Source organism: Homarus americanus, unplaced genomic scaffold (genome assembly GCF_018991925.1).
Source record: "Homarus americanus isolate GMGI-L3 unplaced genomic scaffold, GMGI_Hamer_2.0 scaffold45562, whole genome shotgun sequence".
Lineage (NCBI taxonomy): Eukaryota > Metazoa > Arthropoda > Malacostraca > Decapoda > Nephropidae > Homarus > Homarus americanus.
Genome location: NW_024744839.1, coordinates 688,001 through 701,502, shown reverse-complemented (window position 1 = coordinate 701,502; position 13,502 = coordinate 688,001). Strand labels below are relative to the sequence as shown.

General features: G+C 52.7%; 1 long non-coding RNA gene across 2 annotated transcripts in view; it reads right to left on the bottom strand.

The window, feature by feature from the left end:
• Positions 1 to 2,810: 2,810 nt before the first annotated feature.
• The window catches only part of LOC121878202, a 58,238-nt gene continuing 47,546 nt past the window's right edge, over positions 2,811 to 13,502 (bottom strand). For both annotated transcript variants that reach the window (XR_006091102.1, XR_006091101.1), the window contains exon 5: positions 2,811 to 2,993. This is a non-coding gene — a long non-coding RNA (uncharacterized LOC121878202). The remainder of the gene's footprint in view (positions 2,994 to 13,502) is intronic.

Here is a 13,502-nt window from a genome sequence, read left to right as displayed (position 1 = left end):
CTTACCAAGTATCATTTTCCATTATATATTGGATCTACATCGTAATTAAAATATACCATGTACTGTATATCTATTATTTATGAATGTGCAGTCAAAGAAAGTCACATTTCACTTATAGCGCCTTATGTTCTGAAACCCATGATGAAGAATTTGGGTAAAGTTCCCCATTCTTACTCAGGTCTCCACCTTCACTGTCAGTATACCCAAATTCTTCATTATAGGTTACGGAACATAACACTAGGGGGTGTAACACTTTTCTTCGACCGTACATACATAATTGTGTATACACTGTACAATAAATATACAATCGACCTCACCCTGCCTCTCGTACTCGTAGTTTTACCTGGCAATACTTGAAGTAAGGCTGTATGTAATGGGGTTTGTGATTGGTGGATCTATTTGGCTGTATGACTGTCAGGATAAATATTAAGCAATTCAAAGGTAGCATTTTTATTATAATAAACTATTCATCTTATTTAAAATCATGACAATTTTCAAAATGTTCATATATTTGTTTAAATAGTGAAGAAATTATGTTAATGAATTGGCAATGCAACTACTGTACAACCAGGGCTGCCACAAGATTCTCACATCTAATTTCAAGAATACTACATGTTCCACATTTAATCTTCATTGTTTCATGAAGGAATTAATTGTCTTTACAATGTGAGCATTATATAATATACTTTAACACAAGTTAGAGGACAGACATTGTGTAACAGTTTCACTTGTCAGTCGCAACATTGCATCTTCGTTTATTTTAGTTATCTGTGTGTGTCTGTGTCTGCAATAATAATTAACTGTTTATTAAGATAACATGGCAGCCAGAAGGCTAAAAATATACAATAAACAGAGATGATAAGTTATATATGGTGAAACTGGGGAGTGGGTCACTTGATTGACAAGAGCTTTCAGTACAAAAGGATAAGAAACATAGTCAAAGTATACATTACTATAGATCTGGTACTGTGAGAGTTGGTCTTGTAAACAGTCTTGTGACCTGATATAGGCGCCAACAAAATCCTTCCCGCAGTTTGGATGGCCATCACGTCATACCTAGGTGCTAAGCCGCTCCCTCACTACACCTGCAGATGTTCAGTACATCCCACCACGTGGTCAGGGTAGGTCCTTCAGCTCACACACGGTGATGGAGATGGTTCTTGTGCCTCATGTGATATAGTTAAGGATTCATAATTCCTCACCTTGATGGAGTATGGAGTCCTCATTTCTCTCCTGATATAGTTTGGAGTCTTTCTTGGCTTCTCATCCAGTGTTGGTGGTGGTGGGTGTGTCAGGTCACCATTGACCGCTGAGCACTGATTGTCACTCCGAATGGTTGTATCTTTCTTTCGAATTGAAATTGTCATATTTGTATATCACTTGTGGGTTGAGCGTCAATCTTTGCACTGTATTGTTGGAGGGAGGATGTTGATAAATTCAGGTGGGAAGGAGGGGAAGGGGAAGGCCTGACAGACCAGGCTGGCAGCTGTCTCCATGGCCTAAAAGACCATGGTTGCCTTAGCCGGGCAGCGCCAATTATAGACATCTTCACCCCATGAAAGCTGAAGATGTGTGTGTGATAATAATAATTAACGGTTTATTGAAAGAGCATGGCAACTGGAAGGCTGAAAACATACAGTTGCATAATTGGGAAATGGGTCTCTTGATTGACAAATAATATACAAGTAATATAAGTGATACAAATATCATATATAATAACTAGGTGGGGAGAAGGTCATATTACAGGGCATTTCAACATAGTGACAATGCAAAAAGGTAAGATGACTGGGAGTGAATACACTGGTTGATTATGAGTTGTTGATAATTTTTACAATGGTTGGGACTGGCCTGTTCTTATAGCGATCAGTACGTGCTGATAGGGGGCTGGATATGGTTGTGGTGTCGAACAGCAATTCGTGGACGAGGGATCTCGGGTGGTAGTAGGAGCCGGTGCCGAGGATGGCGCAGAAGCTTCTCATCAAATTTGGAAATGAGGTCATGGTGATGGTCAGAGAAAGCCAAGAGGGTCAGTGTGTTGAGGGCTTCTTGATATGTGGAGTAGGAAGGGGAGAGAATAATCTTGCATGCCCTCTTGCACTTTTTCTAGGTGTTTACGTTGTATGGCATTTAGGGAGAAAGACCGGGTAGGGGAGGCATAGGTGAGCTTGGGAAGTATGAATGTTGAGTGAACCCTGAGGAGCTCGGGAACAGGATCTCCGAGGGACTTGAGGAGGTGGAGACGGAAACTGGAGGATTTTACAACTTCACTGACATGTGTTTTCCAATTTAGTTTGTTATCTGTAATGATGCCGAGGAGCTTAGTGGAGTCTACAGATTGGAGTGTGTTGGGGCCTAAAGTAATGGAAAGGGTGGGACAACGTCGGAGGAGAGGTTGATGTGCATAACCGTGGTCTAGGTATGGTTGATGGTGATGTAGTTATTGGTGGCCCAATTTTGGAGACTTCAATGAATCCTGGAGGGCGGTGTAGTCAGGAGCCGAGTTGTTGACACTAATCCCAATGGTGGAGTCGTCGACATATTTCCAGCGAGCAGGGTCTCTCTTAGGGCATCATTGATAAGTGGAGACAGCCCCTCGGAAGCGTATGGCTTGGCGTCGGTCACAAAGGAAGTCTGTAAGCCATGGTATAAGACTTTGAAACCCGAGGTCGATAGCTTTGTTGATTAAATTGTGATCGACTAGGTCAAATGCTTTGATGAAGTCAATGAAGACGACAGCCACAGACGTTTTTCGTTTTTCCAGATGGCAGTATATGTAGTCAAGAAAGCTGACAAGACAGTGAGTGGTGGAGGAAGTTTTCATATTGCCAAATTGCAGAGAATCTATGGCGCCTGCAATATCACAGATTAAGCTGGATTTTGGGGTGATTGCAATGGGTTGTAGCTCATTTAAGGATTGTGGGTTGTTTGACCTGGGCACTGGTGACTCGTATGAGGTCTTCCAGTCAACTGGGCATCTTGCTTGGCTGCGGCTTCTGAGAATGGGGGGGTGGGGTTACTACTAAGAGCAGAGACGTCACCGAGAACAAATTCTGGCTTGAATGTCATGTACACTAATACTGACACGTTCCTTGATAAGAGAGAGGAGTTTGAAACACTAGTGAAGGTATACCAACCAGATATTGTAGGAGTTATAGAACTGTTGTACAAGAACAGGAGAATCGACCCAGAGGAATGTGAGTTCAGTATTGCTGGATGTGACTTATTTACGAACCATTCTCAGATACTTGTAAAAGAGGTGTGGTTATCTATGCTAGGCAAGACCTTAGAGCCAGCCAGGCAAGGGTACAGGGAGAGTATGTTTTTGAAGAGTCCAAGTGGTGTAAAATTAAACTAAAGGGAGGGGGACTTACTTATTGTCGGGTGTATCTACAGATCCCCAAACTGCGGTCCACTAAATCAAAGGAACTTAGAGTCTTAATGAACAATGCGGCGATGCTCAACCCTAGTCACCTCCTTATCATGGGCGACATCAACTGGAGAAACGAGTTCACCCCAAATGACTTGAATAACCCTGCTACTCTTTTTGTAGAAACTCTGAGAGATAATTTTCTGTTCCAACATGTGAGAGACCCGACACATTACAGAGGGGAGCAAACACCCAAGCCATTAGACCTCATCATAACAAACGAGGAGGGTATGGTGGCCAAACTGGAACACCTTGCCCCAGTTGGCACCAGTCACCATATAGTGTTGTCATTCAGATTTAACGGTTACCTAGTTCAAGATAAGGCCAGGCCAAGGTGCAAATATTACAAGGGAAATTACAACGGGATGAGGGAAGAGATGAAGGGTATCTATCCACTGGCCTGACTCATTAAGGCACAAGAACGCAGACACCACGCTGAATATCATAACTAGTAAAATTACCCATTTGATCGATAAATATATACCCGAGACCAAACCCAGTGCCTCTAGGAATACAAGGGGCTCCCTACACATGAACCATGCGGCGGTAAACAAAGTTAAGAAGAAAACCCAGAAATTCAAGACGTGGGTTCGGTCAAACGATGAGCAGGACAGTAGGATGTATGCAAGAGCCAGAAACCAAGCAAAGATAGAATGTAGAAGGGCTGAAAAGGAGTTCCAGAGGCTGGTTGCAAGCGAGGTCAAGTAAAATCCAAAGGCGTTTTACCGCTATGCAAAGTCAAAATTAAAAACGCGAGTAGGAGTATCAGACCTGAGGCTTGAAGATGGTAGTTATGCAGATTCTGACCAGGATAAAGCGGAGGCATTGAACAGCTTCTTTTCCTCGGTGTTCACAAGAGAGGATGCGATTAACCTTCCTGCATTTGGGGACAGACAGTTCGACACAGCACTGACCCACATTGGGTTCACAGAAGAGGGTATTAGAAATAAACTGTCAACGCTAAAGGTCCATATGAGTCCCGGCCCTGACATGGTGCATCCTAGAGTGCTAAGAGAGTTGTGCAACGAGCTTGCCGAGCCCCTGAAGATCCTGTTTTGTAAATGGCTGAGGATTTGGGTGAACAACTGAATAAAGACATACGTGAGTGTGTGTCCTTTTCATTACAATTTGATGAGTCTACTGATGTGGTCGATACATCACAATTATGTATTTTCATGAGAATGGTGTTTAAAGACATGAGTACCAAAGAGAAACTGCTGAAAATTCTACCATCAAAAGGAAAAACTCGGGATGAAGACATATTTCAGACTTTCAGTGATTTTGTTAATAGTACACAGTTGCCAGTAAGTAGGCTCGTATCTAAAAATACTGATGGGGCACCTGCAATGGCTGGCCGAATCAGTGGGTTCATTGTCCTGTGCAGGAGTGATGATAGGTTCCTAACTTCTTTTTTGGCCTCAAAAGATTGGCCTTTTGATCACAACGAAGTGTGGCTGTTAGATTTAGCTTTTTTAGTTGACATGACTGCTATGCTGAATAAACTAAGCTTAGATCTGCAAGGGAAAGATAAAACTATAGTTGACATGATTAGTCCTGTGGCTGCTTTCAAGCAGAAACTAAAACTAGTGTCTCCGCAGCTGCATCAACATCAACTACGAAACTTCAGAAATATGATGTCTGAACTAGAAAACCAAGGAAAAGACTGTGACCAGTTTGTCAGTGCTCGATATATTGAACAGGTACAAAACCTTGCTTCATATTTTGACAGACGGTTTCAAGATATAGCAACAATAGAACCTGTTGCAACATATATGTGTTTTCCATTTGGTAAAATCACAAATGTTGAAGATATTGCATCTAGAATGGCATCAGTATTTAACATTGCCATATCTGAAGTCGAAAATGAGCTTCTGAAGCTTAAAAATGATACTCAGATCAAATCCATGGCAACAGGAGGAAGTTTCTGGAACCTTCTCTGAAGAAAAATATCCCAATGTCAGAAAATGTGCCACGTACCTAACAGCATTTTTTGGATCAACCTACCTTTGTGAATCAACATTTTCACACATGAAACACATCAAATCCAAATACCGATCAACAATGAACACATGGATGCTTGCTTGAGGCTAGCAGTCACCACCTACAGTCCTAATTACACAAAGCTGGCAGACAACATGCAGAGCTAACCGTCTTATTAGTAAAGTAATTTTATGATTTTGTCCTGTTAATGATATATCATAACAATTATTGAAAAATATTATTTGTTTAGCTCTCCGAATCTGCGTATTTTATGGCAATGGAAGGAGGGGGGGGGGTGAATATTAGGCTGGTAGATCGCGTCAGGGTAACTGTGGAAAAAGTAGATCACATCACACAAAAGATTGGCCACCCCTGGCTAGACTAACAAATTTCAACCCACTGTACCGTGGATTCACAGATGCTCAGTATCGCCCCACTTTGGACAACAAATAAGTTGTCACTGTAGAAAAAACTTTAGGAGTTCGTTGAAAAATCAACGCTCCGGTGGATTAATTCTGGGTACAATCTCCAGTGTAACCGCAGCTTAACCTCCCCTGCATCTCACGCTACCAACTTAACTGAGAGGTTTATTGAGGAGGTTATATTCCAAAGATAAAGCCTGGATGGTGGCAGCTCTGAAATGTAAGTACAGTAATTACAAGTGTGTAATAATAGACAAGGATGTGGCTCTCCCAGGTTAACCCACAGAGCAGAATATAACTAAGTAAATCGGAGAATATAAGTAAATAAGAGGAAATAAACAAATAAATAAGAGACACTGAAAGAAATACAGGAATTACTTTGAGAAAATTAATTAGAAATTTAAGAAAATAAAAGAGATGCAATCAAGAACGTTGCAGAAATGTGGCAATGGTACGGTACGGTGGTTGAGAGAAGGTGTGGTGTAATGTAAGTGTGAGATGGTATTAGGTGGTAGAGGGAGGGTATAGGGTAGTAGAGGGAGGGTATAGGGTAGTAGAGGGAGGGTAGAGTAGAGGGGAGGGTGTAGGGTAGTAGAGGGAGGGTGTAGGGTAGTAGAGGGAGGGTGTAGGGTAGTAGAGGGTGTTGGGGTAGTAGAGGGGAGGGTGTAGGGTGTAGTAGAGGGAGGGTGTGGAGTGGTAAGAGGAGGGTGTAGGGAGTAGTGAGGGAGGGTGTAGGGTAGTAGAGGGAGAGGTGTAGGGTAGTAGAGGGAGGGTGTGGGGAGTAGTGGGGGAGGGGTGTAGGGTAGTAGAGGGAGGGTGTGGGAGTGGTGGGGGGAGAGAGGGGTAGTAGAGGGAGGGTGGAGGGTAGTGGGGGAGGTGTGGGGTAGTGGGGGAGGTGTGGGGTGAGTAGAGGAAGGTGTAGAGGGAGTAGAGGGAGGTGTTGGGTAGTGGGGGAGGTTGGGGTGTAGAGGGAGGGTGTGGGGTGAGTAGAGGGAGGGTGTGGGAGTGTGGGGGAGGGTGTGGGGTGGTGGGGAGGTGTGGGGTAGTGGGGGAGGTGTGGGGAGTGAGAGGGTGTTGGAGTGAGGAGGGGGAGGGTGTGGGGTAGTAGAGGGAGGTTCAAGGGTAGTAGAGGGAGGTTTAGACTAGTGTAGAGAGAGGGGGTGTGGGGTAGAGGTGTGGAGTAGTGGGGGAGGTACAGGGGTGTGGGGAGGGTTTAGACTAGTAGAGGAGGGGTGTGGGGTAGTAGAGGGAGGGGGTGTGGGGTAGTAGAGGGAGGTTAGGAGTAGAGGGAGGGTGTGGGGTAGTAGAGAGGGTGTAGGAGTAGTGGGGAGGTGTGGGGTGAAGTAGAGGGAGGGTGTGGGGTAGTGGGGGAGGGTGTAGAGTAGTGGGGGGTGTAGAGGTGGTAGAGGAGGGTGTAGGTAGTGAGAGGGAGGGTGTGGGGAGTGTAGTAGAGGAGGGTGTAGAGTAGTAGAGGGGTGTAGAAGTGAGTGAGGGAGGTACAGGGGGTGGGGAGGGTGTAGGGTGAGAGGGAGGTTGCAGGGAGATGTAGAGGGAGGTGTAGGGGTGAGTGGGGGAGGTGTAGAGTAGTGGGGAGGGTGTAGGGTAGTAGAGGGGAGGGTGTAGGGGTAGTAGAGGGAGGTGTAGGGTGTTAGAGAGGGTGTAGGAGTAGTAGAGGGGTATGGTAGTAGAGGGAGGTACAGGAGGTAGTAGAGGGAGGGTGTGGGGTAGTAGAGGGAGGGTACAGGGGTGTTGGTGAGGGAGGGTGTGGGGTGAGTAGAGGGAGGGTGTGGGGAGTGGAGGGGGTGTGGGGTGAGTAGAGGGAGGGTGGAAGTGAGGGTGTGGGGAGTGAGTGGGGAGGTGAGGGTGGTGAGAGGGGAGGGTGTGGGGTAGTGGGGGGAGGTGTAGGGTGGTGGGGGAGGGTGTACAGGGTGGTGGGGGAGGGTGTGGGGTGGTGGGGGGGTGTGGGGTGGTAGAGGGTTAGTGGGGGGAGGAGGGTGTGGGGAGTAGTGGAGGGGGAGGGGTGTGGGGAGTAGTGGGGGAGGTGTAGAGTAGTAGAGAGGGTGTGAGTAGTAGAGGAGGGTGTGGGGTAGTAGAGGGAGGGTACAGGGTAGTGGGGGAGGGTGTGGGAGTAGTAGAGGAGGGTGTGGGGTAGTAGAGGAGGGTTTAGAGTAGTAGAGGGTGTAGAGTAGTAGAGGGAGGGTGTGGGGAGTGGGGGAGGGTATAGGGTAGTAGAGGGAGGGTGCAGGGTAGTGGGGAGGGTGTGGGGTAGTGGGGGGTGTGGGAGTAGTAGAGGGAGGGTGTGGGAAGTGGTAGAGGAGGGTGTGGGGTAGTGGGGGAGGGTGTGGGGTGGTGAGGGAGGGTCTGGGGTGTGGGGGAGGGGTGTGGGGTAGTGGGGGAGGGTGTGGGGAGAGTGGGGGAGGGTGTGGGGTGAGTGGGGGAGGGTGTGGGGTAAGTGAGGAGGTGTAGTTGAGTGGGGGAGGGTGTGGGGTGTGGGGGAGGGTGTGAGATGATGGGGGAGGTGTGGGGTGGTGGGGGTAGGTAGTAGAGGGTGTGGGGTAGGGGGGGTGGGATGAGAGGAGGGTGTGGGAGTAGTAGAGGGAGGGTGTGGGGTAAGTAGAGGAGGAGCTAGTGAGATAAGAGTAGTGGGGGGAGGGGTGTAGGGTGTAGAGGGAGGTGTGGGGTAGTGGGGGGAGTAAGAGGTGTGGGGGGAGGGTGTGGGGTGAGTGGGGAGGTGCAGGGTAGTGTGGGAGGGTGTGGGGTAGTAGGGGAGGGGTGTGGGGTGGTGAGGGGAGGGTGTAGAGTAGTAGGGGAGGGTGTGGGGTAGTGAGGGGAGGGTTGAGATAGTAGAGGGGTGTGGTGTAGTAGAGAGAGGGTGGGGTGGTGGGGGAGGGTGTAGAGTAGTGGGGGTGGAGTGTGGGAGGGGGTGTGGGGAGTGGTGGGGTGAGGGTGTGGGGTGGTGGGGCGAGATGTGGGGAGTGTGGGGTGGGGATGTGGGGAGTGGTAGGGGTTTAGGGTGTGGAGTGAGGTGGTGTAGGGATGAGGTGTAGGGAGTGGTAGGAGTGAGGTTAAGGGTGTGGGGGGAGGATGTAGGGAGTGGCAGGAGTGGGGTGCTGGGGTGGTGGGGTAGGGTGTAGATGGTGGTGGGGTTTGGGGTGTGGGGTGTTGGGTGGGGTGTGAGGTGGTGGGGATGGGGGTGTGGGGTGTTGGTGGGGTGAGGGGTGTGGGTGGGCGGGGATGTGGGGAGTGTGGGGTGGGGATGTGAGGTGTGGGGTGAGGGTGGAGGAGTGGTGGGGTAGGGGTGTGTAGATAGTGGTGGGGTTTGAGGGTGTGGGGAGTGTTGGGGTGGGGTGTGGGGAGTGGTGGGGTGAGGGTGTGGAGTGGTGAGGTGAGGGTGTGGGGTGGTGGGGAGGTGTGCAGGGTGGTAGGGTGAGGGATGTGGGGTGGTAGGGGGGGAGAGATGTGGTGGTGGGGTGAGGGTTGGAGGGGTGGTGGGGTGTGAGATGTGGGGTGGTGGGGAGTGGGGGATGTGGGGGTGGTGGGATGAGGGGTGTGGGGGTGGTGGGGTGGGGTGTGGGGAGTGGTGGGGTGGGGTGGGGTGGTGGGATGGGGTGTGGGGAGTGTGGGGTGGGGGTGTGGGGTGGTGGGATGGGGTGTGGGGTGGTGGGTGGGGGTGTGGGGTGGTGGGGTGGGGTGTGGGTGTGGTGGGTGGGGTTGGGGGTGGTGGGGTTTAGAGGAGTGGTAGATGAGGGTGTAGGAGTGGTAGATGAGGGTGTGGGGAGTGGTGAGAGAGGGGTGTAAGGTGAGTGGGATGAGGGGTGTGAGGAGTGTGGGTAGAGGTGTAGGTGGCGGATGAGGGTGTGGGGAGTGTTAGGGTGAGGGGTGTGGGGTGGTGGGATGGGGTGTGGAGTGGTGGGGTGAGGGTGTGGGGAGTGGTGTGGGAGTAGGGGTGTGGAAGGTGGTGGGGTGGGGTTGGGGTGTGGGGTTTGGGGGTGTGGGTGGTGGGGTGGGGTGTGGGGTGTGGGATGAGGGTGTGGGGTGGTGGGTGGGGTGTGGGGTGGTGGGATGAGGGGTGTAGGGGTGTGGGGTGAGGTGTGGGGTGGTAGGGAGGTGAGGTGTAAAGAGGTGGTAGGATGAGGGTGTAGAGGATTGGTGGGGTGAGAGTGTAAGGGTGGTGGGGTGAGGTGTAGGGAGTGGTGGGGTGAGGTTGGCAGGGTGGTGGGTTTGGGGGTGTGGGGAGTGGTGGGGTGAGGTATAGGGAGTGTGGTGTGGGGGTGTGGGGTGGTGGGGTGGGGTGTGGGGTGGGGTGGGGTGTGGGGTGGTGGGGTGAGGGGTGTGGGGTGGTGGGGTGGGGTGTGGGGTTGTGGGGTGAGGGGTGTGGGGTGGTGGGGTGGGGGTGTGGGGGTGGTGGGGTGAGGGGTTGTGGGGTGGTGGGGTGAGGGGTGTGGGGTGGTGGGGTGGGGGTGTGGGGTGGTGGGGTGGGGTTGTGGGGTGGTGAGGTGAGGTATAAAGAGTGGAGGTGTGGGAGTGCAGAAGTGGTTGGGTTTAGGGTGTAGATAGTGGTAGGGTTTAGGGTGTAGGGGAGTGGTGGGGTGGGGTGCGGGTGGTTGGATGAGGTGTGGGGTGGTGGGGTGAGGTGTAAGGAGTGTGGGGTGTGAGAGTAGGTAGGGTTTAGGGTGTAAGGAGTGGTAGGGTGAGATGTGAGGAGTGGTAGGGTGGGGTGTAGATAGGAAGTGGTAGGGTGTGGTTGTAGGGGAGTGGTGGGGTGAGGGATGCAAGGGAGTGGTAGGGTGGGGATGTAGGGAGTGGTGGGATGGGGTGTAGGGGAGTGGTAGGGTGAGGGGTGTGGGGTGTGGGGATGAGGTGTAGAGGGTGGTGGGGATGAGGGTTAGAGGAGTGTTGGGTGTGAGAGTGTAGGGTGGTAGGATGAGGGTGTAGGGAGTGGTAGGGTGAGGGGTGTAGGAGTGGTGGGTGGGGTGTGTGAGTGGGGTGAGGTTAGCAAGATGGTGGGTTTGGGGTGTAGGGAGTGGGGGGGTGGGGGTGTGGGGAGTGGTGGATGGGGTGTGGGGTGGTGGGGTGGGGGTGTAGGAGTGGTGGGATGAGGGGTGTGGGGGTGGGTGGGGTGTGAGGGTGTGGGGAGTGGTGGGTGGGGTGTGGGTGGTGGGGATGGGGGTGTGTGGGGGGTGGGGTGGGGATGTGGGGTGGTGGGGTGGGGTTGTAGGGAGTGGTGGGGTGTGGGGTGGTAGGGTGAGGTGTAAAGGGAGTGGTAATGTGAGGTGTGGGGTGGTAGGGGTGAGGTGTAAGGAATTGGTGGGGTGGGGGTGTAGGTGGTGGGGATGAGGGGTGTGGAGTGGGTGGGGTGAGGGTGGAGGGGTGGTGGGGTGGGGTGTGGGGAGTGGTGGGGTGGGGGTGTAGGGAGTGGTGGGGTGAGGTGTGGGGTGGTGGGGTGGGGTGTGGGGAGTGGTGGGGTGGGGGTGTGGGGTGTGGGGTGGGGTTGGCAGGGGAGTGGTGGGGTGAGGGCAGGGGTGTGTGTGGGGAATGGGGTGGTGGGGTGGGGTGTGGAGTGGTGGGGTGAGGGTGTGGGGTGGTGGGGTGAGGGTGTGGGGTGGTGAGGGTGAGGTGTAGGGAAGTGGTGTGAGGTGGTGGGGAGTGGTTGGGTGGTGTAAGGATTAGTGAGTGTGGTGTAGGTAGTGGTAGGAAGGGTTGTAAGGGTGGTAGGGTTTAGGTTGCAGGAGTAGTGGGGTGTGGGAGTGGTGGGTTGAAGTGCAGGAGTGAGGGTGAGGGTGTGAGGAGTGGTGGGGTGAGGTGTGTGGGGAGTGGTGGGGTGGGGTGCAGAGAGTGGTGGGGTGAGGATGTGGGGAGTGGTGGAGGTGAGGGGTCAGGGGAGTATGTGATGGTGTAGAGGTGGTGGGGTGGGGATGTGGGGGTGGTGGGGTGGGGATGGGGAATGGTGTGTGGGGTGTGGGGTGAGTGGGGTGGGGTCAGAGTGGGAGGTGAGGATGTGGGGAGGTGGTGGGGTTTAGGGTGTGAGAGTGGTAGGGTGAGGCGTGGGGTGGTAGAGGTGAGGGTGTAGGGAGTGGTGGGTTGGGGTGTAAGGTGAGTGGTGGGAGGTGAGGATGTGGGGTGTGGTGGGGTTTAGGGTGTGAGGTGGTGGGGTGAGGGTGTAGGAGTGGTGTGTGTGGGGGTGTGTGGGGGTGTGGGGTGAGGTTGCAGTGGTGGGGTTTGGAGGTGTAGGGGTGGTGGGGTGAGGGTGTGGGGAGTGTGTGTGGGGGTGTGGGGTGGTGGGGTGGGGTGCAGGGAGTGGTGGGGTGGTCAGCCAGGGGTGGTGGGGGTGAGGTGTGGGTGGTGTGGGGTGGGGTGTAAGTGTTGGGTGAGTGTGGGGAGTGAGTGGGGTTTAGAGTGGTGAGTGGGATGAGGGTGTGAGAAGTGGTGGGAGTGAGGATCTTGGGGAGTGGTGGGGTGAGAGTGTGTGGGGAGTGGTAGGGCAGGGTGTAGGAGTGGTGGGGTGGGGGTGGGGTGGTGGGTGGGGGTGTGGGGAGTGGTTGGGGTGGGGTGTGGGGTGATGGGGTGAGGGGTGCTTGGGAAGTGGTGGGGGCAGGGTGTGGAGGTGGTGGGGTGAGGGTGTGGGGAGTGGTGGGGTGGGGTGTGGGGTGGTGTGTGGGGTGTGGGGGTGGTGGGGTGGGGGTGGGGTGTGGTGTGGGGGTGTGGGGTGGTGGGGTGGGGAGTGATGGTATGAGTGTAGGTGCTCAGGTGATTTCGAACAAGTCAGATCAAGTCCAGTGCAAGCAATTGAGTCAGTCAGTGCAGTGGTGGTCAGTGGCTGATCCAGTACAGTACAGGTCAGATCGATCCAGTGCAGTGCAGGTGCAGTCCCGGTGGTGCAGATCGAGGTGCAATTGATCCAGTCAGTCCAGTGCAGTGTGAACAGTCCAGTTGAGGCATGAACAGGTGCAGTGCAGACAGTGCAGTGCAGTGCAGTGCAGTGGTCAGTCAGTGCAGATCAGAGTGCCAGTGCAGTGGGTACAATTTGAACAGTCAAGTACAGGCAGTCCAGTGCAGTACAGTCAGTCCCAGTCAGTACAGTGGCACAGTCAGTCAAGCCTGGTGGAGTGCAGTCCCAGGCTGAGTACCAGTACCAGTGGTGCAGTGCAGTGAACAGTGCAGTCAGTGCAGTGATCCCAGATCCCAGAGTCAGTGCAGTGTGGTGCAGTGCAGTGCTGGTGCAGTCCAGTCAGGTGGCTGAGGCAGTGCAGTCAGGTACAGTGCAGTGCAGTCCCAGTGCCAGTCAGGAGTGCAGAGTCGGTGCAGTGCAGTGCAGTGCAGATCCAGTGCAGTGTGGTGCAGTCCCAGTGCAGTGCAGTGCAGTGAAGTGCAGTGCAGTCAGTGATCCAGTACAGTGCAGTGCAGTGGTGCAGTGCAGTGGGTGCAGTGCAGTCAATCCAGTGCAGGCTGATTACAGTGAGTGGTGAGGCCTGGCTGGTGCAGTGTGGTGAGGTGCAGTGCAGTGCAGTGCAGTGCAGTGAGTGCAGTGCAGGCTGATCAGGTACCAGTGCAATTGCAGTGCAATTACAGTGGTGCAGTGATCCCAGTGATTACAGTGCAGTGCAGTGCAGTGCAGTGATCAGTGCAGTGCAGTGCAGAGTACCAGTGTGGTGCAGTGATCCAGTGTGGGTCTA